This window comes from Cricetulus griseus, assembly GCF_003668045.3.
Source record: "Cricetulus griseus strain 17A/GY chromosome 1 unlocalized genomic scaffold, alternate assembly CriGri-PICRH-1.0 chr1_1, whole genome shotgun sequence".
NCBI lineage: Eukaryota > Metazoa > Chordata > Mammalia > Rodentia > Cricetidae > Cricetulus > Cricetulus griseus.
In genome coordinates this window covers 222,024,730-222,050,059 of record NW_023276807.1, presented here as the reverse complement: position 1 = coordinate 222,050,059, position 25,330 = coordinate 222,024,730, and the positions used below count along the sequence as shown (strand labels likewise).

The 25,330-nt window shown below is 40.3% G+C and overlaps 1 protein-coding gene and 1 pseudogene across 1 annotated transcript in view; one reads left to right on the top strand and one right to left on the bottom strand.

The window, feature by feature from the left end:
• Positions 1-25,330, top strand: part of Ppp2r2a (protein phosphatase 2 regulatory subunit Balpha) — a 60,020-nt gene that overhangs the window by 3,862 nt on the left and 30,828 nt on the right. The gene's annotated exons all lie outside the window — the stretch shown is intronic.
• On the bottom strand, positions 18,545-18,798 carry LOC118239632 (annotated as a pseudogene).

Genomic DNA, 25,330 nt, shown 5'->3' with positions numbered 1-25,330 from the left:
AATGAAACAAATGGTAGTTTGTGACTATACATATATACACAAAACATAAGATGGATCAGTTTTAATGCTTGTTTGTAAGTACTTAATAGCTCTTGAGTCATTAAATTCCTAGGTTACAAATGTAGTGTCAACACATTCTTAACATCTTCAAATGTGAAGACTTGGACTATGTGCTTCATGAAGAACAGGACTTGTTCTAGTACCATGTCTTCACAAGTACATAAATCACATTGTTTTCAAGTTACTCTGCTTTGATTTGCAGATTCTTCAAAACTGTAGTTTTGTATATCTTTGTCTATTATGTTTATCAAAGGGAAGTTTTGCTTTTCTAATGTAGAATATGATTATTATACATGGCCCATAGATATAGATTATAATCTTTAGATGGTTGCCTCTAGCTCCACCTTTAGATTGCCTGCTTTCTGTTAATGATACCTTCTCATTTCTTTGTTGTCAGTGGCTTATGATAAGTGAATGTCCGCTTGCAGCCAGCCAGCTACTAGGGCATGCTGATTTACTTGTGCAATACTTTCATCTTCTATACCTGCCTTCACATTTGTCCAATTTTGATTCATTCTGTCTGGATTGTAGTTGTTTGGGTCCCATCCTGTCATGTGTGTCCCATCCCCGTCCGTCTCCCGTTTCTCTCTAGTTCTGGTTGTCATAGACCAGGCTGGCCTTGAGCTCACAGAGATCCTCTTGCTTCCTAGTGCCAGGATTAAAGGTGTGGCTACCATGTCCAGCTATAGTAACTTCATAAATAAGTCTCATTTTCTTCTGTGTTTTACTTCTGAGTTAATTTTAAACACAATCCTGGTTTGTCATTTTTCTCTGAAATCTTAGAAACAAAATTTCAGCCAGCAGAGTGTAACATTTCTTCAGTATGGTTAAGCTTATGAGACCACTGAACTGATACCATACAAGCAAATCCTGTGCACTGTACTTGTGATTGTTTTTGCTATTCTGGGAATTGAACCCAGAGCATGCCAGGCAATTGCTGTACCATTCAGGTACATCCCCAGCTGCCAATCCCATACTGATATGTCTGACATCCTCCTACAATTGTTCCCTTATCAGAATTCTACTCATCTTCAGTCATACATAGAACCTTTTAATTACCTCCCGAGGAAATCATTTTTGAAATCTCTTTTTACAGCACTTTGTTAAATAGATACTATATTTAGTGCCTTGAACCTCTACTGTTACACTGTAAGCCTAGAGCCACAGTGATCTTCGTTTCCCAGCAAATGTCCTATGTAAACTGCTCTGCTTGGAACAATACCTGGCACAGTAAATCATTGAATATCTCGAGTCAAAGTCAAGTGTTAGCTAGGTTTTTGAAAGGGGAAGAAGAGAGGTGGAAGATAGGATAGTTGGGGTGAACTTCTGGCTGTTACATTTTATTTACTCGGCAGCCTTTCTGTTTCTGGTTTGCAGCTTAATACAGAGAAGGCAGGAGCCCCTGCTCCAACGTAAATGAGAATCTCTTGCTTTGGGTTAGAGCCCTTCTGAGTTCCTGTACTTAGACATAAAAATGACAGGGACTGGATAAAGTGAGTGCTGCTGTTTCTTACTTTCTGCTTTTGTTAGTTCCGAAAGATGTCAGAAGGAGGTAGCCCCATATTATTTCTACTGATAAATTTTAATAATAAGTTTTAACTGGATTGACTTCTTAAGACTCAGGAGGGGTTTTTTGTTTTGTTTTGTTTGGTTTTTTCAAGACAGGCTTTCTGTAGCTTTGGAGGCTTTTCTGGAACTAGCTCTTGTAGACCGAGTTGGTCTTGAACTCACAGAGATCGGCCTGCCCTGTCTCCCAAGTGCTGGGATTAAAGGCGTATGCCACCACCAGACGGGTTAAGGCTCAGGAGTTTTAAGTACAAAATAGAGCTTGGCACTCAGCCACAGGCTCTTGCTGAATTTGGCACATTTAGGTCTTAAAGTCAGGACACCCATGTTATGATACTGTTCTGTCTACACGGGTCTGCAGGCATACAGCTTGTGTGTTTTACCTTCCCAGTAACTCCTTGAGAAGAAGTTGAAGTACTAAAATCTGTCATTCTAGTTTTCTCATGTTATGGAGTTCTGTAGTCTTTAAGGTCTCTGTAACACTGTTGCATTTTAAGTCTTTGATTTTCTTTGATCTGTAACACCAGTGTGGTGTTGGGCATATCAGTTCACCCATGCCTCTTCCTCCATTATAAAAAAGACTTACTGTAAACCCTGACTTAGTGCTATTTTGATGTTTAAATGAGCTTATACCTATAAAACAGAGCACTGACCTTGCTGATAAGAATAGGCAGACTTGTTTTTGAGACATGGTCTCACATGTAGCTCTGGCTGACCTAGAACTTGCTTGCTGGCTTTGAACTTACAGAAATCCACCTCCAGCTACCTCTGTCATATCTGACCTGTTTTTTTTTTTTTTTTTTTTTTTTTTTTTTTTGAGACTGGAACTCTGTGGTGTAGTCTATGCAGGCTTGGAAATCAAGAGCTTCCTGCCTCAGTGCTGGTATTGCTGGTATTACAGGTGTACATGAGCATGCCTTTCTCGTTAGAGCCTTGTCAAGATTTATTGTTACTTTGGTGCTTAGAGCAAGTAAGGGATAATTAAAGGGTGAGGAAACTGGGGGATTGTCTTACTATTTCATGTGTGGGTGTTTTGTCTGCACATACGTCATTGTACTATGTGCCTTTAGCCTATGGAGGTCAGACAATCTAGATTTGCAGTTGCAGACAATTGTGAGCTGCCAAGTGAGTGCTGGTAATCAGACTGGGGTTCTCTGGAAGAGTAGCCAGTGTTCTTATCTCCTAAGCTTTCTCCATAGTTCATAAGAGTATGTATGGTCTTAAATAGTTACTAAAGCTTTGTTGGCCAAAGCGAAGGCATGGTAACCATTATGCGTGGAACCTCAAACTCCATACAACTGTGGATGGCCTTAAACTTCTGATCCTTGCTTCCACTTCCCAAATATTGGGATTACGGGCAAATGCCACCATGCTTGAACTTTTAAAAAATCTTTAGTTACTGTATTGAATTTATGACATCTTCATATGTGTGTAACATTGTACTTTGCTTTTATTTGCTCCTTCACTGTATACATTCTTTGATTGCACTAGCAAAGTCTAAACAAGTAGAAAACTGAATGGAAGATCAGAGACAAATGTGACGCTAGTACACAAAAAGAAGCTACAAATTGGCCTAAAAGTGGCCCCTCTAAGCAGATGGAAAGAGTTCTCATGAGGTCAGGGTGTCTCAAGCATCTTGACCTGGGTGGTAGGTGAATAGATAGATATTTGTCATTTTTTATTAACTTGGACATTTTTGTTTTGGCACCCCTACCACCACACACCTGTGACGGGGTTTCTCTGTTCTGCCCTGGAACTCACTTTGTAGACCAGGCTGGCCTTGAGCTCACTGAAGTCCATTTGCCTCTGCCTTCCAAGTGCTGGGATTAAAGGTGTGTGCCACCACTGCCCAGCAGCTGTCCCATTTTTATATACTTCCCCCCTTCATCTATTGCTTTTAAAGTGTGACTTCAACAAATAGAAAAAAGTGAAACAACAGGGTTTTCCCTTCCTTCCATTCACTCTTTAAGACAAGATCTCATATGCCAAGGCTGGCCTCAGACTCGTTACATTAGATTCCCAAACTCACTGCATATCAGAGACTCTCTTGGAACTTGTGAGCCTCTGGCTTAAGCCTCACAAGTGGAAGGATTTCAGGAGTGCACTATGACACCCTGCTTATTTAATAATTTTTAAAATACAATTTTCACTTCATTTAAGTATATTTTCTGATTTGCATATTTGACAGTCTTTAAGCTTTGTATCATAGGAAATTAGGATAGGATAGGATTTTGTCACATAAAACCCGATGAAACCTGAATCAAAATGCATTATCTTTTTGGTTCTTTGCTTCTTGTTAGGGTTTAAACTTTTGAACTGGTTCTTGGAAAATATTTCTTAAATGGTAGGGTCTAAATATATCCCAAATAAGGACATGAAAATATTTTGAGAAATAACCAATCTTTAGGGTATACCAAAACATGTTTTAAAAATCTATTCTATATTGTAAACCAAATTTAATGTAGTCTCTATTTCTCAGAGTAGTATATTTGTTTAGGTCTAGACATGAAGGTAAATTAGAAGAAAAAAAAAACAAAATAAAACAGTAGAAGCCTGATTGAAACATGGGCCATATTCTAAAGCCAAATGACCAATGGCAATGGTCTTATTTAGCATTCTTCCTTTGACATAGGATACCTTTCAACATTAGCTTTGCTACTGACTGATTTAGTCACATGGCAAGTGCTGTCGCTCAGTGTAAATTTGCCCAGCAAATAACCTCAGTGGCAGTCTGTAGTATCAGGCAGTTTCTTTGTTGTATTTTAAGGTAGTAAGTTTTTCTTTTATATATTTAGTGATTATGATTAAAAACCTGTGAGAAGTAGTGGCTATTAAAAGTGAATGAGCTGGCATTTGTGTTAAGTTTTGAAAATGAATTAGAAATTAAACATCATTTAATACTAATAGTAATTTTATAATCAATTTAAAATCAGTCAAGTCCTTGAAAATAGTGAAATAATTAGAATGGTGAGAGATGAAAGATTGCTTGTATATGAGTAAACAAGGTCTTTTATTTGTAAATGTGTGCGTGGCTGGTTCATCTTCAGGTTTAGTTGCAAGAAGAAAGATGACTATATTGTAAGTTAACTCTTTAATGAGAAAATTGAAATATTGAAGATACGTGTCTGGCTAATATCTTTAATTGTGATGTTTTCCTTGTTTTACCTGAGGTGAAGATAAAAATTATAGTCGAGTCATTAAGGAATCCCAAGTTGTTTCCTTAATAGAAGGAAAGAAATAAAAACCTGGACACAGATTAGAGTTTTCTGTCTATGCCAAGTGTGTAGAAGAGTTGACCTGGCTATTAAGTAATAACAACTGCTAGCATTATTGAGTGTTTATATGTGGTATACTTTGTTTCATTTTATTTTTAAAATTACATTTATGTATGTGTTGTGTGATGACTCACATGGTGGAGGTCAGAGAACTTGGAGTCTGTTCTATGTGGGTCCCTGGGGATTGAACACACGTTACCAGTCGGAAGAGTCTTAACCCTTTTCTGTATGTGGAGATGCTGTCTTATTCTGTTGCCTAGGCTGGGCCAAAACTCACAGCAGTCTGCCTCCTGCCTCAGCCCCCCAAAGTGCCTAAATGACTGGCTTGAGTCACTTATATTACTCCTGGGTCATTGCTTTGTGTGTATTTGTTTATTAATCTTCACAAAAACCCTGTGAAGTAAGCAGACCTTGTTGAGAAGGTTAATGTATTAACTGTAATCTTGTGCAAGTGGAGCCACTAAGATGCTTATCTTGCCTTCATTTCCCTAATGCAATTTTATTTCAAATGCTGATCCCCAACCTGAGCTCTGTGGCTTGCCCTGTAATCACAAAATTCTGGAGGCTGAGGCAAGAGGACCATGAGTTTGAGGCCAGTGTGGGATACAGAGCAAGATCCTGTTTCAAAAAAAGATAAGTTGATGAAGGCATTTTGTATTTTTTTGTTTGATTGCTTGATTTTTGTTTAGCCAAGAAGAGGTCGACTTTGAAGTCCATCCTTGGGCCTCTACCTCCCAAGGATTAGGATTATAGGCCACCATGACCACAACTGGTCTTTTTTCCTTATGTTTACTATATGGTTTATTTTAGGGGAAGCTGGTGCCAGTATGGAACCTAGAACTGAGGCCCTTGCTTGTACTAAGCAAGCATTCTACTGCTGACCACCCAGCCCATATTTTTGTTTTGTTATATTTTGTTTGCAGATTTACCAAATTTTCTGCTAATGCCATTTTAAAACTGAAATATGAACTATATAGATGGGTTAGAATGCTTTATGAAGCTTTTAATGTCTGCAGATTTGTATTGTGTGTGTTGATACATAGGCAGATTTCTAGTCAGAGTAAATTACCACTGTGAAAATAGTTGTCACTTAGTCCCATTGTTCTCAGCATATGGTCTGGCAACCTCTGAATTCATTGAAAATGTTTATGAATTCAAAGTGTTTTCATAATGATAGATACTACAGTGAATTTGCCTTTTATACAGTGTTGCCATTTATAGCAATAATGAGAAAGCCAAATATTGGTATCACAGGTGTGTGCCCCCACACCTTGTTTATGATGTGCTGGGGATTGAACCCAGGGCTTCATGCATGCTAGTCAGGCACACTGCCACCTGAGTTACATTACATCCTCAGCCCTGGAGTCTCTCCATGGCATTTTTGTTACCATGAAAAAATACTTTAAAATGCAAAGCTTTTTTTGGTCTCAAATACTAAAGGAAACTGCTGTCCATAACATTTGCCCAGGTTTGCCTAGTCTCCTGTGGTGGAATGTGTGTAGTATGTGTGTGTGTGTGTGCAGGAACCTGTGCCTGTGTGCATGGAGAGTCCAGGTTTATGGTTTGTTTTTTTCTTAGTCACTTTCCACCTTACTATTTTTATCATTTATTTATTTATTTCCTTATTTAGAGACAGGTCTCATAGTATAATCCTGGGTGGTTTGGAACTCATTCAGATTGGTCTGCAAAGCATGATACCTGCCTGCCTCTCATCACCTTCCAAGAGATGGGCTTAAAGGTGTTCAAAACACAGCCAGTTTCCCCCCCTTTTGGGACAGGTCTCTCACTGAATTTGGAGTTTACTGTTGCACTACACACTTAACATTGTCATGGGCCTAGACTTAAACTCACATGCCTAACAAGCATGAAAACACCAGCTTCATTCTCCAGCACTAAAGTTGCATATATCAGGCTGGCCTCCAATTCATGATCCTTTTGTTTTTATATGCCTTAATTCTGGCATTACAGGCATGGACTACCATGCCCAAATCATCATCTTCATTCATAAGTGTATCATTAAACTTGATTGTCATTCTAAATTAAGGCTTTAAGAATATTTATTGTTATACTTACTGCACAGCAAGTATATGCATTGTTTGTTGCCTTTGGAGGTCAGAAGAGGTTATCAGATGCCTGAAATTGGAGCTATGGACAGTTGTGAATGGGTGCTTGAAACCTCTCTAGGAAGAGTTAAGTCCTTTTAATGATGGAACCATTAATTCAGCCCCTGTTTGGTCAGTTTCTAAAACATTATTTAAAATGCTGAAATATATATACTTTTTGGGTGGCTGAATATAAAGCTACATTAAACTCATGCCACACAGTAATTTGTTAATACTAAGATTCTTTATTTTTATTTATTTATTTATTTTTGGCTGAGGGAGGCTAGAGAGATGGCACAGGAGTTAATAACATTTGCTCTTGCAGAGGACTAGGGTTCAGTTCTCAGTACCCACATGGTGGCACACAGCCATCTGTGATTCAAATTTCAGGGGATTTGATGCTCTTACTTGACTTCCTTGTGCAGTAGCATACATGTGGCATACATGTACAAAACATGCATAAACATCACAGAAAACAGATTTCTTGAAAAACAAGTTTTTTCTTTTGTGTTTTATTTTTGAGGCAGCATCTTGGAAAGTAGAGGCAGAGGCAGGACGATCTCATCTGGTTTGAGACCTGGCACCCCCAAAATGAACCCAAAGTAAAGCAATCCCCTTTCTTCCTTCTTGGATGTCATTTTGAGCACAGGTTGGTGGCCTCAGGATCCTCTTTGCCCATCTTGGAGAGTACTGGAAATGTGGGCATGTGTCCCTTTCCCTAAGAAGAAAAACAATTTCCTGATTTATTTATTTTTAATTTGTTCTTCCCTCATATTTATTATATCCTGATTGAACATTCCCTTCCTTCCACTCCTCTCAGCCCCCATCTAGCCTCCCAATCTACTTCTCTAGTTCCTTTCAGAACAGAGCAAGCATCCTAGAGATTATCAACTGGACATGGCATAACAAGTTACAGTAATACTAGGCATATACCTGTACATTAAGGCTGGGCAAGGCTACCCAGTAGGAGAAAAGGGGTTCCAAGAGCAGGCAAAAGAGAGGCACTCCCACTGTTAGAGCCCCATAAGAACACCTAGCTATACAAGTATAACATATATACAGAGCACCTAGCTCAGACCCATACAGGATCTGTACTTGTTGATTTAGTCTCTGTGAGCCCTGCTTAGTTGATGTCTGTGGGCCATGTTCTCCTATAAGAATGAAATAGGACTAGTGAAGTAGGTTGGTTAGTAAAGGCTCTTAAAGGGGGGGGGGCTCTTACCACCAACCCTGAAGACCTAAGTTCAATCCCTGGTAGAGGGAGAGAACAGACCTCCCCTCAAAACACACGCACACAGTTTCTCTGTGTAGCAATCCTGGCACTAAAGGTGTGCGCCAGCACTGCTGTCTGAGAACAGACTCTAGAAGGTGGTTCTCTGACCTCCACTCATCTGTGGTACACAAGTGCCCCAGATGTACACTAAATAAACAAGATCTCATAAGTATGAAATGTCTGCTAAGTGTTGAGGAAATAACTGACTTTAGCCTGCCTCCCTAGAGCATTCTATAATCCACTCAGCCAACTCTGAGGATAACTTGATACCTTCATTTTATAGTTTGAGGAAACCAGAAATGTACTCTCACTAGATTTACGAGTATCTGTTAACACTTAGGTCTAGGTCTTTGAAATATATTTTGTAAAATGTATGCTTTGTCCTATGTTTATTTATTTTTTTTCAGTTATGTTTGAAGTGGTAAGTGGTATTTGTATGTCTAGCTAGTACATTTAATTTAGACATTTAGGGTAAGACTTTTTATTTTAATTGGAAACAATTTTTTTTTTTTTGAGATAAGGTTTTATGTAGTTCAGGTTGACCCCACAGATAAACCCTGAATTTCTGATTTGCCTTCATCCTCCCAAGTGCTGAGAATTAGAGGCATGTGCCACAACATGCCTGGTTCATATGGTTCTAGGTTGAACTTCAAGCAAAGCCAGCACTCCACCAGCTGAGCTGCATCCAGACTGGGTTCTGATACTAAAGTACTGTGCTGGACAAGCATGCTTTGGGAATCTTCACACTTTCAGACATGAAGAATTAAGGGTGCTGGGTCAAAACATTGTTTTCATGACTTCTGATGTGTCATCACAAATTGCTTTAGGAAGATGGGGTGTTGGTTTTCTTCTGTCAGTGACTGAGGGTGTCCATCTTCTGACAATGTGTCATGATATTAACCATATAGAAACAGCTTTTGTGGAGTATTTTTGTGTTCTCTGTTCCTTTCTTTTGGCACTATCTGCATTTTCTCATTCATATATAAGGTGTACTTTTATTCCCCTTGAGTCATCCCTTCTAACTGAGAAAATTGTGTACCTCTGTTGTATGGGAATAGGTTTCTTTTCTTTCTTTTCTTGTTTTTGTTTTGGTGGTTTTTCTAGACAGGGTTTCCCTGTGTAACAGTCTTGGATGTCCTGGAACTTGCTTTGTAGACCAGGCTGGCCTCAGACTCAGAGATCTGCCTGTTTTCTGTCTCCCAAATGCTAGGATTAAAGGTGTGTGCTACCTCTGCTCCAACTGGAAATAGGTTTCTAAGTGAAGTGAATTTTTTTTTAAATCTCTTTTTTTTTTTGATAGTTAGAAAGGAAGACTTGAGTGGTAGGGAACAAACTCTTGCCTTGCTAGTCAAAAAATTAAATGCATTCAGAAAGTTCAGTTGTAGTTCCATCAGCAACGTTAACACACTGCCATCAAACAGAACAATCTTCTAGTGTTTTGGTGTTTGTTTTTTTAAGGTTTTGTTTTTTATTTTATAAGTACTTTGCTTGCATGTTTGTTTACACCATGTGCTAAAAGAGGGGGCATCAGGTTCCCTGGAAGTGGAGTTACAGAGATGGTTGTGAACCACTACGTGGGTGTTAGGACTTGAACCCTGATCTCCTGGAAGAGTCTGCTGAGTCTTTTCAGCCTCATGATAGAAGAATCTTAACCTTTTCTAGTCCTCAAATCAAGATCAGTTAGTTGTTTGGCTGTTTGGAACTCATGGGGCATTCAGGAAATGCTTGAATGAATTTTGCTTGCTTTGGGTGGATTAGGAGATTGGGAAAGCCAGACCAAGAATGTTGGTTTTCCCACAGTTGAGGTTAGGCAGTAGAGTGGCGCTTTGACTGAGTAATTTATATTGTTTAGTAACAAAAGTTGAAGTGTGGTCATCTTTTTTTTTTTCTCTCCTGTTTCTTGTTTTCTCAATCTCCACCAGTATTTTGTTCTTTCCTGTAATGTATACTCCATACCTTCTATAGGAGTAACAGAATCTGGTGAAGGGTGGCACCCACTTAGAACAGGCTAGGGTCAGTTTTGCCTAGCAGAAGTTGGAGTGTCTGAAGGCGTTGTATTGCCACTACTTGATTCAACTTTAAAAAGCCTTGCCTGTAACTTTGCTTGCTACTCAAGGTAATATTGTAAATGGCAGATAGTCTCTTTTCTTTTAAAAGTGTGCTGTACATATCTCAGGTCTTTCCTAGAACTTGCCTAGGCTGATGAATATATTAAGTGTCCTTAGGCAATTCTACAGGTGTTTGAGGAGAGTGGAAAACAAATTGTATTGCCAGTGAGCAATTTTTCTTTTTTCTTTTCTTTTTTAAATTTAGAGCATGTTGATTTTTCTAGAGTCTTTAGCTTTATGTGGGTGATTCAGCCTTGATTCCTCATCTGGGTCAAGGATTGTACAATTCTAACATTGCAGGATCTCCAATGCTGTTGCTTGCTGCCAGGGAGACTGCATTGTGATAGACAAGTCAGAGTTTTTTTTTCAGGGGGAAGGAGGTTCAAGTACGGAAATAACAATTCTTTACTTTGTTTCTGAGTGGGTTCATTGTGTGAAAATTGTTCCACAAATAAACATTGCCAGGGAGCTAGATGTGCTAGATGTCAAACACAGTGGACAAAATAGTAACATAAACAAACTTGGGATGGGAGCTTTGTACTGGCCTTAGAAGAGCAGAGAGCATCAGAGTGCACATCTATTTCTAGACTAAACTCGTTTAGTTGAGGCTGGATCTTGCTGTTTTTAGTCAAGTTTGCATATGCTAGATTGTCTTCCAGAGTTGTGAGAATGAATTTAAGAAACAAAGTCTTACTCTTTGATCTTAATTATTCTTTCACAGTTTCATGCAAACATATGAAGTATTTTTGTCATTTATTCCTCCCATTCTGTTAAACCCTTCCCAGGGAGTCTGGCCTTTTATTTTTCATGTCTTTGTTTGTTTTTTTGTGGCTCACTGAGTTCAGTTATGGTTGCTTTTATGACTAGACATTGTTTATTTTAGTTAAGACCGTTTACCAGCCAGGTGGTGGTAGTTGCACATGCCTTTATTACCAGCATTTGGGAGGCAGATGCAGAGGCAGACAGATCTCTGAGTTCAAGGCCAGCCTGGTATACAAAGAGTTCTGGGACAACTAGAGTTGGGGGGAAAAAAAAAGATTATCCCTGTAGCTCAGTGTAGCCTGGAACTCACTAATTAGCCCAGGTTATCCTGGATCTTTTGTCAGTCTTCCTTCCTCCTGGAAGGAAGTCCTGGAATTACAGATGTAAGCCATAATATCTGGCTTCCATTCCCATTCCTTTATTTACATCTTGATTTTCTGTTGCTTTGTTAGTTGGAACCTTTTCTATGTCTGGTCAGTTTCTCTCCGAGCATCCAATTTTGAATTCAGTTTTAGATGATTTTCTTGTACATAGCTGAAATTAACAGTTTTTCTGGTTTTGACCTATCCTTCCTTGATTGTCCTTCTCAGACTTCTAAAGTGTTTGCTTCTGCTGTTTTCGAATTTGTGAAGTATGTGTCATAACAGCTCTTATTCCACGATCACTCATGGTATTTTATGGAATAAAATAAGGTAGCAACTTTTAACATTTTAAACTCAGAGCAGTCTTCTTGCACTTACAGACTATGATAATAGTTCATGCACACTCAGACATCAGATTATTCTACCCACAAATACTACAACTACAAATCTCCACAGCAGATTCCTGATTGTTTGACAAGTAAAAAGATTTTTGTTTGAATTAGTAGTGTGAATGCTTTAAATTCTATCAGAAGCAGGAACCAAACACCAAAGGAATTAATAGTCCTGACTAAAAGTTGTAAGGATTCTCTTCCAAAATGTAGAACAGTAAAAGGGGAGGTGGGAGAGTTGGGATTGGATCAGTACAGAGTTACAACAACCATGTCAGAGGGTCCCCAGAAAGAACAGATAATGTGAGAGAAAGGAGAAAACAGAAGATTACCTTACAAGTTGAGAAGGTCCAACAGGTACCATCATGTCAATAAATGACACAAAATAGCTAAGGCATACCCCTTAGAAAGGGAGAAGCCAGCAACAGAGTAGTAAGCACCAAGATGCCCAGCTCCTCAAAGGCATTGCAGCAGCAGTAGGCAGACAAAGCAGTGTCTTCCAGCACCCAGGGAAAGGTTAACAAGCTAAGCCTGGCTGTGTACTGCACTAAACTGTAAGCTAGCCAGGCATGTCCAATCTGTAGCCCTCAGGGTGCATTAGCTGTGAATGGGGCCCCACCACAGACTGATATTTTTGTTGCGTGTGGTTGTCAAGTGAACTTTGTAGACAACAACAGTTATGGTCCCTTTCCCCAGGTCTCTAGATTTGTGTCAAGTTGACACAACCAGCACAGTGACATAGGAATTGATTATTCTCTGCCCGTCTTCCTGCTCTCCCAAGAAGTTGAAGTGCTGTTTACTACAGAATTTAAAATAGCAGTCCTTTGTGTCTTTCTCCCCTAGAAGTACCTAGGCAGCCCTGTGCTTCTCTTGTTAGAATGTAAACAGAATCTGGATCTCTGAAAGGTGAAGCCAGTGAAGTAGCCTGCATTTACTTTGGGGATTTTTTATGTGAGGTAACAATCTTATAGGAAAATGCATATGAGGTCTGTTTGGGTTTATTTGCTTGCTTTTGAGACAGGTTTTACTGTTTGGTTCTGCCTGTCCTGGAACTTACGATGTAGACCAGGCTGGCCTTGTGGATATCTGCCTGCCTCTGCCTCCCCAGTGCTGGGATTAAAGAGGTGCTCCTATGCCTGGCTGTCTTCTTCTTCTTTTTTTTTTTTTTTTAATGCACTTCAGAGCTGCCAGTGTTGAAGTTGTGTGTTTCCTTACATAAGCTCTTTCCCAAATATTTACATTCTTTTTGTGCTTTTGTCAATGGAGTTGTTTTAATTTCTTTTTCCAGTTGCTCATTGTCCGTCTGTAGGAACATGCCAGTTTTTTTGTGTAATTTCATGGAACAGCACTGTTGCTGCTTAAGTGGGGTGTTAAAATATTTGAAATTCCCTTTTTAAGAACCTGGGACTCTGGGTGGTGGTGGCACACTCCTTTAGTCCCAGCACTTGGGAGGCAGAGGCAGGAGGATCTCTGTGAGTTTGAGGCCAGCCTGGTCTACAGAGTGAGTTGCCACTAGATTGGTTCTGACTTTCTGTGGACCCCACGCCCTGAACGCCTTCCTTTTATTTGAAACAGGGTCTCACTGTGGCTCTGGCTGTCCTAGAACTCGATCTGTAGATCAGGCCAGCCTTGAACTCAGAGGGATCCACCTACCTCTGCCTCTGGAATGCCAGGATCAGGGGTGTATGCCACCATACCTTGCCTCACCTTCCCTTCTTAATCTCTATTCTCAGATGTTAGAATGTGTATCTAAGTTGTCTTTAGGATATTGAGGCCTGAGGTAGAGGGAAGCTTTTGATTTATTAAACCCTAGCTAACTAATGGGGGATGTCCTTCTGTATGCTGTGAATATATGTTTCTCTTACTGGTTTAATTAAATGCTGATTGGCCAGAAGCCAGGCAGGAAGTATAGGCAGGGCTACCAGACTAGGAGGATGCTGGGAAGAGGAAGACAGAGAGTCTTGCAAGGGAAACACCATGTAGCCACCGAAGGAGTAACATGCCAGAGCCTTACAGGTAAGCCACAGCCTTGTGGCAGTACATAGTTTAATAGAAATTGGTTAATAATTAATCAAGAGCTAGCCAATAAGAAGCCTGAGCCGTCGGCCAAACAGTTGGTAATTAATATAAGCCTTAGTGTGTTTAATGGGACTAAACGGCTGTGGTACCAGGCAGAACAGAAACTCCATCTTCAACTATTTTGTTTTGTGAACTAGAATACTGTTGGTTACATATTTGTCTCCGATTAAGTATTTACACATTATATAGCACTAGGTATGCCTATCATTGAGCATATCATTGAAGGTACTTATGTTCAGCCATGGATGATTTATGCACTCTGCTGAGCAGTTATGTCTCTAGTTCCTTTTATATTGTGGACCTGTGAATTACAAAACTCAGTAAGAATGATGGCTCAGAGGTTAAGAACAGTGGACCAGCATCAGTTCCCATTGTAACTCCAGTCCCAGGGATCTGATGCCCTCTTCTGGCCTCAGAGGGAAATGTGAGCCAGAGGTGTACAGACATACAAACAGGCAAAACACTCATACCCATCATTATTCTTTTTTTGAGGCAGGCTTTCACTGTGTAGCCCTGGCTCGTTTTTTTTTTTTTTTAATTAAAAAAACAACAATAACAGGATAGGTTCCAAAGCTACACAGAGAAACCCTGTCTCAAAAAACCAAAAACAAACAAACAAACAAAAAACAATAAAACTCAGCACTCAAGAGGCCCAGACAGTAGGATTGCTGCAAAGTTCAAGGCTATTGTTGGTTATATGAGATAATGAGTACCAGGCCAGCCAATGCTACATTATAAAACACTGTCTCAGAAATAAACAAAGTTTAAATTGCTTTGTGGCATTTTTGTAGTTTTGTAGGCTACTTAGTTTCTCTTATGCAGCCTAGGCTACCTGTGATTTGAAATTCTCCTGCCTTAGACTGTTGAGTAGTAGGGTTATACCCTTGTGCTACCACACCTGGCCTAAACTAATGTTTTAAATTGAGTTTGACACTGAAGTTTTTTCAGAGTTAAACAGTATTTGTTAAAATTAACCATAGAAGAGAATTTCCTGGGGATTATTGATGTAGGTGAAAATGTTATTGTTTTGTTCAGCAGTAAAATTAGACTAGCCAGGTAGGAAAACCAATATATATTTCCTATCACTTTTTTTTAAAAAACAATCAAAACAGAGGCTTTGAAAGAATGTGCAAACAACCTTATTTAAGCAAATAGCTGTGTTGACTTATGGTGGCTAATGGTGATCTAAACTCATGTGTTAAAACAAATAGGCAAACACAGTGAAATGTCCAATGAGCATAATGGGGAGAGTTCAGTATCCTTGGAAACCCTGGAAGAGTGTCCTAACTAAGCTGTGAGAAGCACTTGGCAGGAAACATATAAACAAGCAGATATAAACCAGTGCCACAGAGATAACATTGCTGACTGCCTTAGTGTTTGTTTATGGAATTGAGAGCCCCCTGGAGAGTTAAAAAAAAAAAAAAAAAAGAAGGGACCTGTGCTAAGTGGCTTGAGTAGAAATGACTATTGGCCTATAAGGCAGGTGGTTAGGTTAATTAGGTATTTCATATTTTGAACCAGGGATTAAAAACCAAATAGATTGAGATCTGAGGCTAAAAGTAAAGGGTAGAGTGCCTGCCTCATATAGATCCTGCAAGGCCCTGTGGTAGGTCTTCAGTACTGCATACAACAGCAATGCATACCTAAGTGTCTCTGTCTCTGTCTCTGTCTCTCTGTACTGCATACAACAGCAATGCATGCATAAGCCTCTCTGTCTCTGTCTCTATCTCTCTGTCTCTCTCTCTCTCTGTCTCTCTCTCTCTCACACACACACACACACACACACACACACACACACACACACACACACACACACACACACACACACACACACGGGGTGCTTCAGAAAGACAGCTAAGGCTGGCAAGAATCTTAACCTTGAAGCTCAGTTGAAACTGTTCTAGACTTCTCTTTTGGCTTGTAGCATTACCACCTGGGCAGGCAGTTCTTACTGTTTTTCTATGATGACCAAGGAACTATAGTGGGCAGCCCCCATGATTGCTCCTATGGATACTGCCTTCTGGTATTCCGGTCTTGTGTAAGCCCCTCTCTTTAAATATGAAAGACCTAGCAACTGGCTGCTACAAGCATGGCAGAAGTGATGACATACACGTAGAGATGAGGCTACCAAAGAGGTTTGGGCTGCTCTCTTTCATTTTCTGTGAGGGAAACCAGCTACCATTATTGTGAACTTTTCTGGAATCCATCTGGTAAAAAACTGGTATCTTGGGCCAGCATCCAGGAAAACTGCCTGACAGCAGCCATGCGAGTGAGTCTGTGGCTGACACCTACATAATTTTACCTCTGGACCATCCTCTCACCTGACAACCAAAAAATAAAGTCACAGAAAATAACAGTTTTTATTTTGAATATAGTACCAAACCTAAAGTTAATTTACAGCCCTCATTGTGCATATCTTTTTAAGTTCTTTTAAATGCAGTCCATCACTATTGCTTTTCAAAAACACTGTCTTCCAGGCTTCTGGGAAAACAGCCCACCTCACCTGCAGGCCCAGTCCTATCATCTTTCTTACGTGGTTCCTGCTTAGCTGCCCAGGATAGGAGATCCTCAAGGCTCTCAGCCCATAACACTGGTTTTCTTTGCCTAACCACAAGGAAGTCACCTTGAAATGTTACATGACTAGCCTTCTGAAAATTTGCTGCCAAATCAGTCTAGCTGCCTACATGACATTCTGCTTGAATATTCAGTCAAAGATATACAATGGACCACAGCTCTTTTCTCCTGCTGGGTATGTTGTTACAACGTTGGCACTGTCCTTTGGTCCGTCCATCCACCCACCCTGTTTCTGGCAGTGCTGCCTTCAGAATGCATTCTTCTCTGGCTGCCAGCTAGCTCTGACCCTTCTCATCATTTGCTTAGTGAGAACACATTCACAGTTACCACCTCTTGAAATCATAACTTCCCTTTAGAAGTGTAATGGAAATGAGGACTTGAATTTTAAATGTGGCTGCAGATCAGGTCAAAAAATGACTGCCTGATGTTTTATCTACCAAAATTGAGAAGAAAAGAGATTTTTAAAAAGATACAAGCAGGGGCTGGAGAGATGGCTCAGTTTTTAAGAGCAGTAGCACTCTTTCAGAGGACCTGGGTTCAATTCCGAGCACCCACAGGGCAACTCAACTATCTATCATTCCTGTTCCAGGGGATCTGACACCCTCACACAGACATGCAGACAAAACACCAGTGCATATAAAATAAAAATAAATAAATCATTAAGAAAAAACACTAAAAGATTCTAAAAAGCAGAAAGAATTCCCTGAATGAAATCGTTTTTTTCCCTTTTGTTTGGCTCTGAAGTGTCTTAAGCTAGCCTAGAACATCCTTCCTAGGAGATTAAACTCCTGGTCCCCTGCCTCTACCTCTGAGTGTTGGGAATAACATGCCACCATGTTATTCTTACATTGCTTTTCTGTAAAAGTACGTGTGGTGTTCCTTCTAGTTAAGGGTTTTTTGAGGTAATCAGTAGTATAGTCTTCTGAATTAGTTATCCAGTGAATTTTTTTTTCCTTTAAAGTTTTCTCTGCCCCTTTAGATGCTGTTAAATGGAGCTTGTGAGATACATACCTGCCTATTAGTGATGAGGTCCATTGATCCTGAAGGAGGACCTGGACATTTTCTTGATCTTTATGTATGCGTTTGAAGATTTGTTCATCTCTGCCCTCCTGGCCTTTTGGCTTTAGTTTTTTCATCTGTTAGCCTGTGTATTTATTAATGTAAACAAGTTTACATGTTTGTGGTAAGTATTAGATGCTAGTACACTGCATGTGGCTTACAACAGCACCAGTACTGCTCTGACTCCAGGATTGCTCACTAGGGTTTCTGAAGCATCTCTTGTTTGGCCTCCAGTTTTCCTATCTGCTCACCTTCTTCCTCCTTCCCAGTCTTCTGTGCTGCAGCTTGAGTAGTCCAGGGCACATAGCTGACTGGATTGTTTGTAGTTAAAATTCAATGTGCTATCTTTGGGCATTAGAATAAAGTCTGTAAAATTTTTATAACGTATCTAGAAATCTCTTTAGTCTTTTCATCTAAATGTCTTGTCTGCTTGTAACCTATGAGAAAACATTTGCATTACGAGTGACCATCAAGACAAATGAGCAGTGCATATGCTCTGATTCTTACAGTGTGGATATGACAATCCATAGTTTGTAAAGCGTCTATATTGACATCAATAGAAATCAATTCTGATTTGAAAAAGGACCTTGAAAATAATTTCATACCTCCCCCCCCAGCCCTTGCTGTTCTGGAACTCACTCTATAGATAGGCTGGCCGCCAGCTCAGAGATGCACCTGTCTCTTCCTCTGGAGTGTTGGGGATTAAAGGCATGTGGCACTGCTGCCCATTGAGAAGAATATTTCATGTGTATATGTGTGTGCACTACATGCTTTCAGGTGCCTGTGGAGAACAGGAGTGTTGGATCCCTTGGAACTGGAGTTATGCACAGTCCTCATAGCCATCTTTCCAGCCTTAAAATAATTTTTTTTGAGAAGAAAAAACTTATTATTGTGCAAGGGTCAAATGGATGGGAAAGTAAAGATGTAGCCAGCAGTCACTGCCCTGATAAGCATCCTATGCCTATTCTGATGGCCGTGAATGTACCAAAAGTGTCGCCACTCTCTGCATCATGGTTTTCCTGATACTGCTCATCAGCTCCCAGCCCTGCATTCTGATCCTGAGACAGGAGAAGGTGCCAAACAGCTCCCCAGCCGCCATGCCCATGGTGCAACTCATGACAAAGCCCATCCTCATGAGGTCGAAGCAGCTGGGCTGGAACTGCCTGTAGGGACCCATGGCCACCGGCATCTTGTTTGCTGCTGAGTTTGCTCGGCTCTATGTCTCACACCGAAAGCTAGGAAGAGGAGGGCTGCTTGTTACCTCTCAGATGAGAACTCATTTTACATTTCAAATTTTAAACCTTTGTAGATATGAAATGTCTGTGTGTTTTAGAGTCATGAAATGTTATTTGGATTTTCAAGCATTTAAACATGTAAAACCTACCAGGTGTGGTGGCACATGGCTTTAATCCTGGCAGAGGCAGTTGGATTTTTTGTGTTCAGTGCCAGTCTGGTCTGTTTAGTAAGTTCCAGGACAGCCAGGACTGTACACCAAGACCCTATCTCAAAAGTGAAAGTGGAAACATCTAGGCTGGTGGCTAAGATAGCCAGATTTGGAGTATGGTTTGTTTGCTTAGAACCAGAAGAACTGTTGGTACTACCATCATTGATATTACTGGTGATTTGGGACTGGATCTCACTCAGCAGCCCTTGCTTGGGCTTTAGGGGCTCAGGCTTTAGTGAGTTAATGTAGACCATTTGGAAAACAGAGGCCATGCTTTATTGACCATAACACCCTAGAAACAGTTAATATTTTGTTTTATTTTACTATTTTATAAAAGGGCTCACTGTAACCTAGGTAGAGCAAGCTGGCCTGAAACTCATGTCTACCTGCCTGCCTTTGTCTTCTGAGTGCTGGGGTTAAAGAGGCTAAGCTATCTCCTCTAGGTCATACAGATAATGGCAAAGTAGAAATTAGACAGTCTGATTTTTGGGGCATTTACTATGCCTGTTCCATATGAGTGTGGCCCTGAGAAGGCCTCATAGATGAAGATATCCCAGTTCTTGAGTGGTTTTCTCAGTATGACCTAGGAAGACACAAGCAGCTTAGTCTTCGGAAAAAAAGCATGCCCATCTCATTCTGTCCATGCCCTGACATGAAGACAGTGGGAACACAGTGGAGGAGGCACTTGTCTCCAGATGCTTACTACAGGTCTTCCCTCAGCCTCTTGAGTACAAGAGGAATGTTCTAGTCAGTGCCAAGCAGGGAAAAGAAAGAGGAAAAAAAGAAATGTTTGGGGCCTGTTTCACGGGGGTCTGTGAGTAAGCTGCCGAGTCTTTTTATTTTTGAAGGGAAGAGTTTTTCCAAAAGACAGGATTATGTTTAATTTGCTCTGCAAGGCGTAAGAGACATTGCTCCAACAAACCAGGTCTATGGGTTTAGTGGCCTACCTTGGGAAAAATATCGAGGACTTTGAGCTCCCTCTAGAGGACAACAGTCAAAAAAGAGCCTCCTAAAATTCTTGAAGGAAAGAACCCAAAGTTAGCCTTCCCTTTAAGCTGAAGTACTATTTTATGAATACATTGTCCTCCCCTTCTAGTGTTAGGGAGTAGACAGGACAAAAAAAAATCTCACAAATGTTAACTTCACTCCATTCTGAGTGAGGGAGAAAGGAGTGTTTCTGAAAACGTGTGGGTTAATTATATCTAAATAGTTGTGTGGGGCCGGTGAAAATGAATCGTGCCTTGTAATTGGAATATACACGTGTAACAAGCAGATCAAGAATCAGGTTTGTGCTTTAAATGGACCTAGTAAAATGAACAGAGAAACAGATAATCTGTTTGCCTAATGTACTCACCTTACCTCTCCAACATCTGGAAAGAACAAGTACTGGAAGATTAACAAGATGATGAGCAAGGTATAGGCTTATATCTAATTAAACACTTGCCTGCCTAAGCTTTAGAGCTTACCTGACCACTGAGCAGTTTGTTCCAGCACGGAAGTGTTAGCAGTGGTCAGATGTTCTGAGGTGTATAGCTTTATAGCCTTTATTGTAGTACACCCTTTTATTCTTTGTCTATTCCTCTCTGCAGCTATAAAATGGGATGTTAATTTTGTACTGATGGATTGAATAAAAGTTTTTCTTTGTGTGTGTATGCCATGTATACATACATGCTTGTGTATGTATGTGCACATGTGCATGTTTAGGAAGGCCAGTGATTGAGGTCAAATGTCATGTTCTGTTGCTCTCCCACCTTAGTTTTTGAAGTAGAGTTTCCCACTGAACTTGAGCTTGCTAATTTGGCTAGACTGGCTAGCCAGTGAGCCTCCCCCGGACCTTCCTGACTCTACCTCTCAGTGCTGGGATTACAGCTGTCTGCCATCATGTTTTCTATGTGGTGTTGATGTCAAGCGCAGGACTTCATACAGTATGTACTATTATCAGTAAATCATGCTAATAGGATTGGGTTTATTGCTGTGACAAACACCATAACCAATGTAACTTACAGGAGAAAAAGTTTACTTTGGTTCACATTTCCAAAGGGAGAATTGTAATGGTGTAGAAGTCATGGTGTCAAATGGCTGGAGCAGGAAACTGAGAGATCATATCCTCAACTTCAAATACTACCTGGAGTAGAGAGGATGAAGTGATGTGCCAACAATTGGGGACCATAAGTTCAAATTCTTGAGCCTGTTAGGGGCATTGTCCACTCTGTCCACAAAGAGGATGTACCATAGTCACACTATGACATGAATGGTACATTAACATCTGTGATCTTCTGCCAGAAACCCACATTTGTAGCTTCACTGTGAAAAAATAAAATGGATTTCAATTTCAGATTGAGGGGTATCCTGCTGCCCAGGGCTCCCAGAACTGTCAAGTTCATGAAAGACAAGGTAGTCTGAGAAACTCATAGGTCAAGGGAGCTAGGGAGACATGGCACTGTAATAGGGTAACCTGGATGAGGTCTTGGAACTGAAAAGGCACATGCAACAAGTAAGTGCAATGTCAGGTTAGGGGTATAGAATTCCTGGGATAAGATTCCAGAGTTTGGATTTTGCTACTTTCCTGTGACAAACTTATTTTCACTTGGTGAACTTTACTTTTTGGTTGTAAAGTGCTTTAAGCTTTGAGAAAATTAGTCATAGTCACCATCACCACTGGTACACCAAACAGTTGAGTCACTGCAAAATCTCCAGGCCCTGTAGTGTGTATCCCGTCCTGACCCTAGCAACCAGCTAGTGGTCTGTTATTTCAACCTCTGGTTGTGCCATTTGCACCTAGCTTTGTTCACTAGCCCAGTGCATCTTGAGATGTATCCATGCTATTACTTACTTATCAGTAGTAGTCTAACCCAGCTGAGGTTACTGAGTTTTGTTCAGTTTTTTCGGTTTTCATGTACCCAGTGAGATGGTCAGCATAGGAATTTTAAGTGTAGGCATTCGTGTTAGTTTTCTCATAGCTGACAAAAGCAATTTAGGGATGATAAAGGGCTTTGTTTGGGCTTATGGTTTGAGGAGGTATAGTCTCATGCTGGGGAAGGCAATGGTTGCTGTTAATCCTGTGTCCACACTCAGGAATCAAAGTCAACATTGCCCCTCCCATGGTTTTATTCAGCTTGGGACCATAGCCCCTGGGATGGTTGCCACCCATGGGTTTTTACCTCCTCAGCTAAACTAATCTGAAAACACAGACATTGAGAGGTATGTTTCCTAAGTGTTTCCAAATTTGGTCAGGTTGACACTGAATGTTCACCATCACAATGCTGCACCTTCTGTGGGTTTGCAGTGTTGCACACCTCTGCAGCATATGAGGGCCAATGGTTTTGTCAGCAGAGTACTGCCTTTTGATTTCGTTCTCATTTTGGTCATTTGAGTAGTATGTAGAGGTATTCTGGTGTTTCCATGGAAATAATACGATAATGGCTTTCAATATTTATTACTTATCTCCCTGTCTAAGGTAATTTGTTTCCAATTTCCTGATTGTCTTTATTTGTCCAAACAGTGTCAAACCTGCTTTATAACTTTCAGAAAACTGGTATTATAGGCAACTTTAGGATACAGACCTGCCTTTTGTTACTGAGTGTCTGCAATCACACAGCATCCCTTGCTGAGATACTAAGATAATAGTAGTTCTCAGAAGTAGGATTAAAAATTATCTTCACTTGAAGTTTATGAGTGCACTAGCAGCTGGGAACATGGCTGGGCACTAGCAGTGCGTAGCAGCTGGGAACATGGCTGGGCATGAACTTGACCTTTATTTTGTATTTTGAAATTCAGCTTTCGGGACCCAACAGCCCAGGTAGTTAGACAAACCTGCAACTTATCCAAGTTGAGTCTTCTTCCTTTTATTTGTACTTAGGAAAAAAATGTTTTTTTAAAGTTTTGAAGACAGGGTTTCTTTCCCTGTGTAGCCCTGGCTGTCCTAGAGTTCACTCTGTAGACCAGGCTGGACTCGAAGACCCAGCTGCCTCTGCCTCCTGGGTGCTGGAATTAAGGCATGTGCCAGCACTGCTGGGCTATTTGTATTTTTTACTTGTTTATGGGGATGAAATAGGCTCCTGTGTGTTAAGAATGTGCTCTACTGCTGAGCCACACTCAGTCCTGTATAAGTTTAAAACGAGGATGCATCTACATACTTTATGGTCTTTATGTGATAGGATTAATTTTGTCTTTTATATTTCTCCTTTGGCTTTATTTATCTATTATTTTTAACAGGGTAGCTGTGTAACTCTTGCAAGCCTAGAACTCTCTATGATAGACCAAGCTAACCTAAAACCGGACAGTCCTCTTGCCTTTACCTTCTGATGGCTGGGATTATAAACTTGTTCTACCGTGCATAGCTTGTGTGTGTACACATGTATGTGAAGTATGTGGTGTGTGCATGTGTAAGCCAGAGGTCAATGTTGATAGTCTTGTCACTCTACCTTATTGAGATTGGATTTCTCACTGAACCTAGAGGACATTTAGACAGGCACTTGACCCACTGAGCTACCTGTCTAACTCTTTTGGGTGGGTGTGTGCGCGTGCGCACACGCACGCATGCATGCTCCCACTTGGCTGTTTCTGTTTTCTTTATGAACACATTCTTGTGCTCTGCTTTCTTTCAGAAGTGGACTTAAGAATGTGTAGTCGCCCAGTACCCTCGCTACCTTGACTGTAGCAGGTGCTGCATTAAGTACTTACTACTTAGTTATACTAAGGTATGAAGTTGGTTTGTTTGCTTCTAGGTGCTTTGTCAGATACAGGCACTTTAGTGGGGATGAGTGAGCAACAAACTGAATGCTTACACAGCAGTCCTATATCATCATTCCATGATTTATACAATCCTGCGTTGCTACTGTAACCATATGGCTACTAAATTTGAATCCTGGCCTTGACACTTCATATTTGTATGTACCACCCCTCCCTAACATACCTGATCTCAGCTAGGTGTTGGTGGTGCACACCTTTAATCCCAGCACTCGAGAGACAGAGGCAGGTGGATCTCTGTGAGTTCGAGACCAGCCTGGTCTACAGAACTAGTTCCAGGATAGCCTCCAAAGCCACAGAGAAACCCTGTCTTGAAAAACAAAAACAAAACAAAACAAAAACAAAAAACCCTGATCTCCAGAGTTTCCCTTTGTTCTTCTATACATGGAAAATGAAAAAACCATGCAGTAGTGCTGTGAATAGGAAATGAACATATTTAATGCTCACTTGGCACATGGCAGTTCCACATATGTGTCCATTAATTTGTTTTGGTGCCATTTTGTATAAACAAGCTGTACTTATTTTAATGTAAGGGTTGTCAGCCATTCTCTGAAAATAGCTAGCTGGTAAATAGCTGTAGGTTTTAGTATTTAGTACTGGGCTTCAGTCATTATATATGCTTATAAGACATTGGAGGGCCATAGTTTCCAACCTGTGACTTTTATATCTCTTATTTATTGGGTATTTAAAGTATGTTCAGCTTTCTTCCATTTCATCTGTACTGGTTGATTTCTTTCAAGTTACTTATTTACAAAGCCATCCACATTTAAAATTATAAAACCAGTGAGTGACTGCATTGCCTCACAACTCATAGCTGAAATAATTAAAAAAAAATAAGGCGGGAATTTGGTTCATTAATGTGTAGCAATTGTCACTGTTTCTTGGTTTTTCGAGACAGAGTTTCTCTGTGTAGCTTTGGGGCCTATCCTGGCACTCGCTTTGTAGACCAGGCTGGCCTCAAACTCTCAGAGATCCGCCTGCCTCTGCCTCTTCCTTTGAGTTTTAAAGAGTCTTAAGTTTTGAATTCTTGGCTCTTTGATCATCTTATCTGTTTATTGTGCCACACAAGACCTTCAGAGAAATAGATGACAAAGAAAGAACCGTCAAGGTCAAAATAGGCCACTAATGCTGCTGCTGTCAGTCCTGCCAACTGCATTCCACCCCCAAAAGAAGTGATGATTTCATTTGCAAAGGGTAAACATGGATGATGAGTTTAAAAAGGAGTTTCTGTGTTTATAGGATCTATTCTAAACTCAGTTTGCGTTGATGTACAAACTGATGATGCCTTTTAAAGACTTCCTTTTGTTGCATAATTTGAAAATCTCTATGTCTAAAATGTGCTGTGTGTTAAGTTGATGAATGTTTGGGGGCTCCCTTTTAACTAACCATATTTGAATGTTCTAAGATTAGTAAGGTAGTCTATTGTAAAACATTTTTATTGTCCTTAGAAAGATTCCTTTTAAAAGAATATTTTGATCTTCACCATTTATTTATGAGAACATAACTCAATGTTCTGTACTGGGGTGTA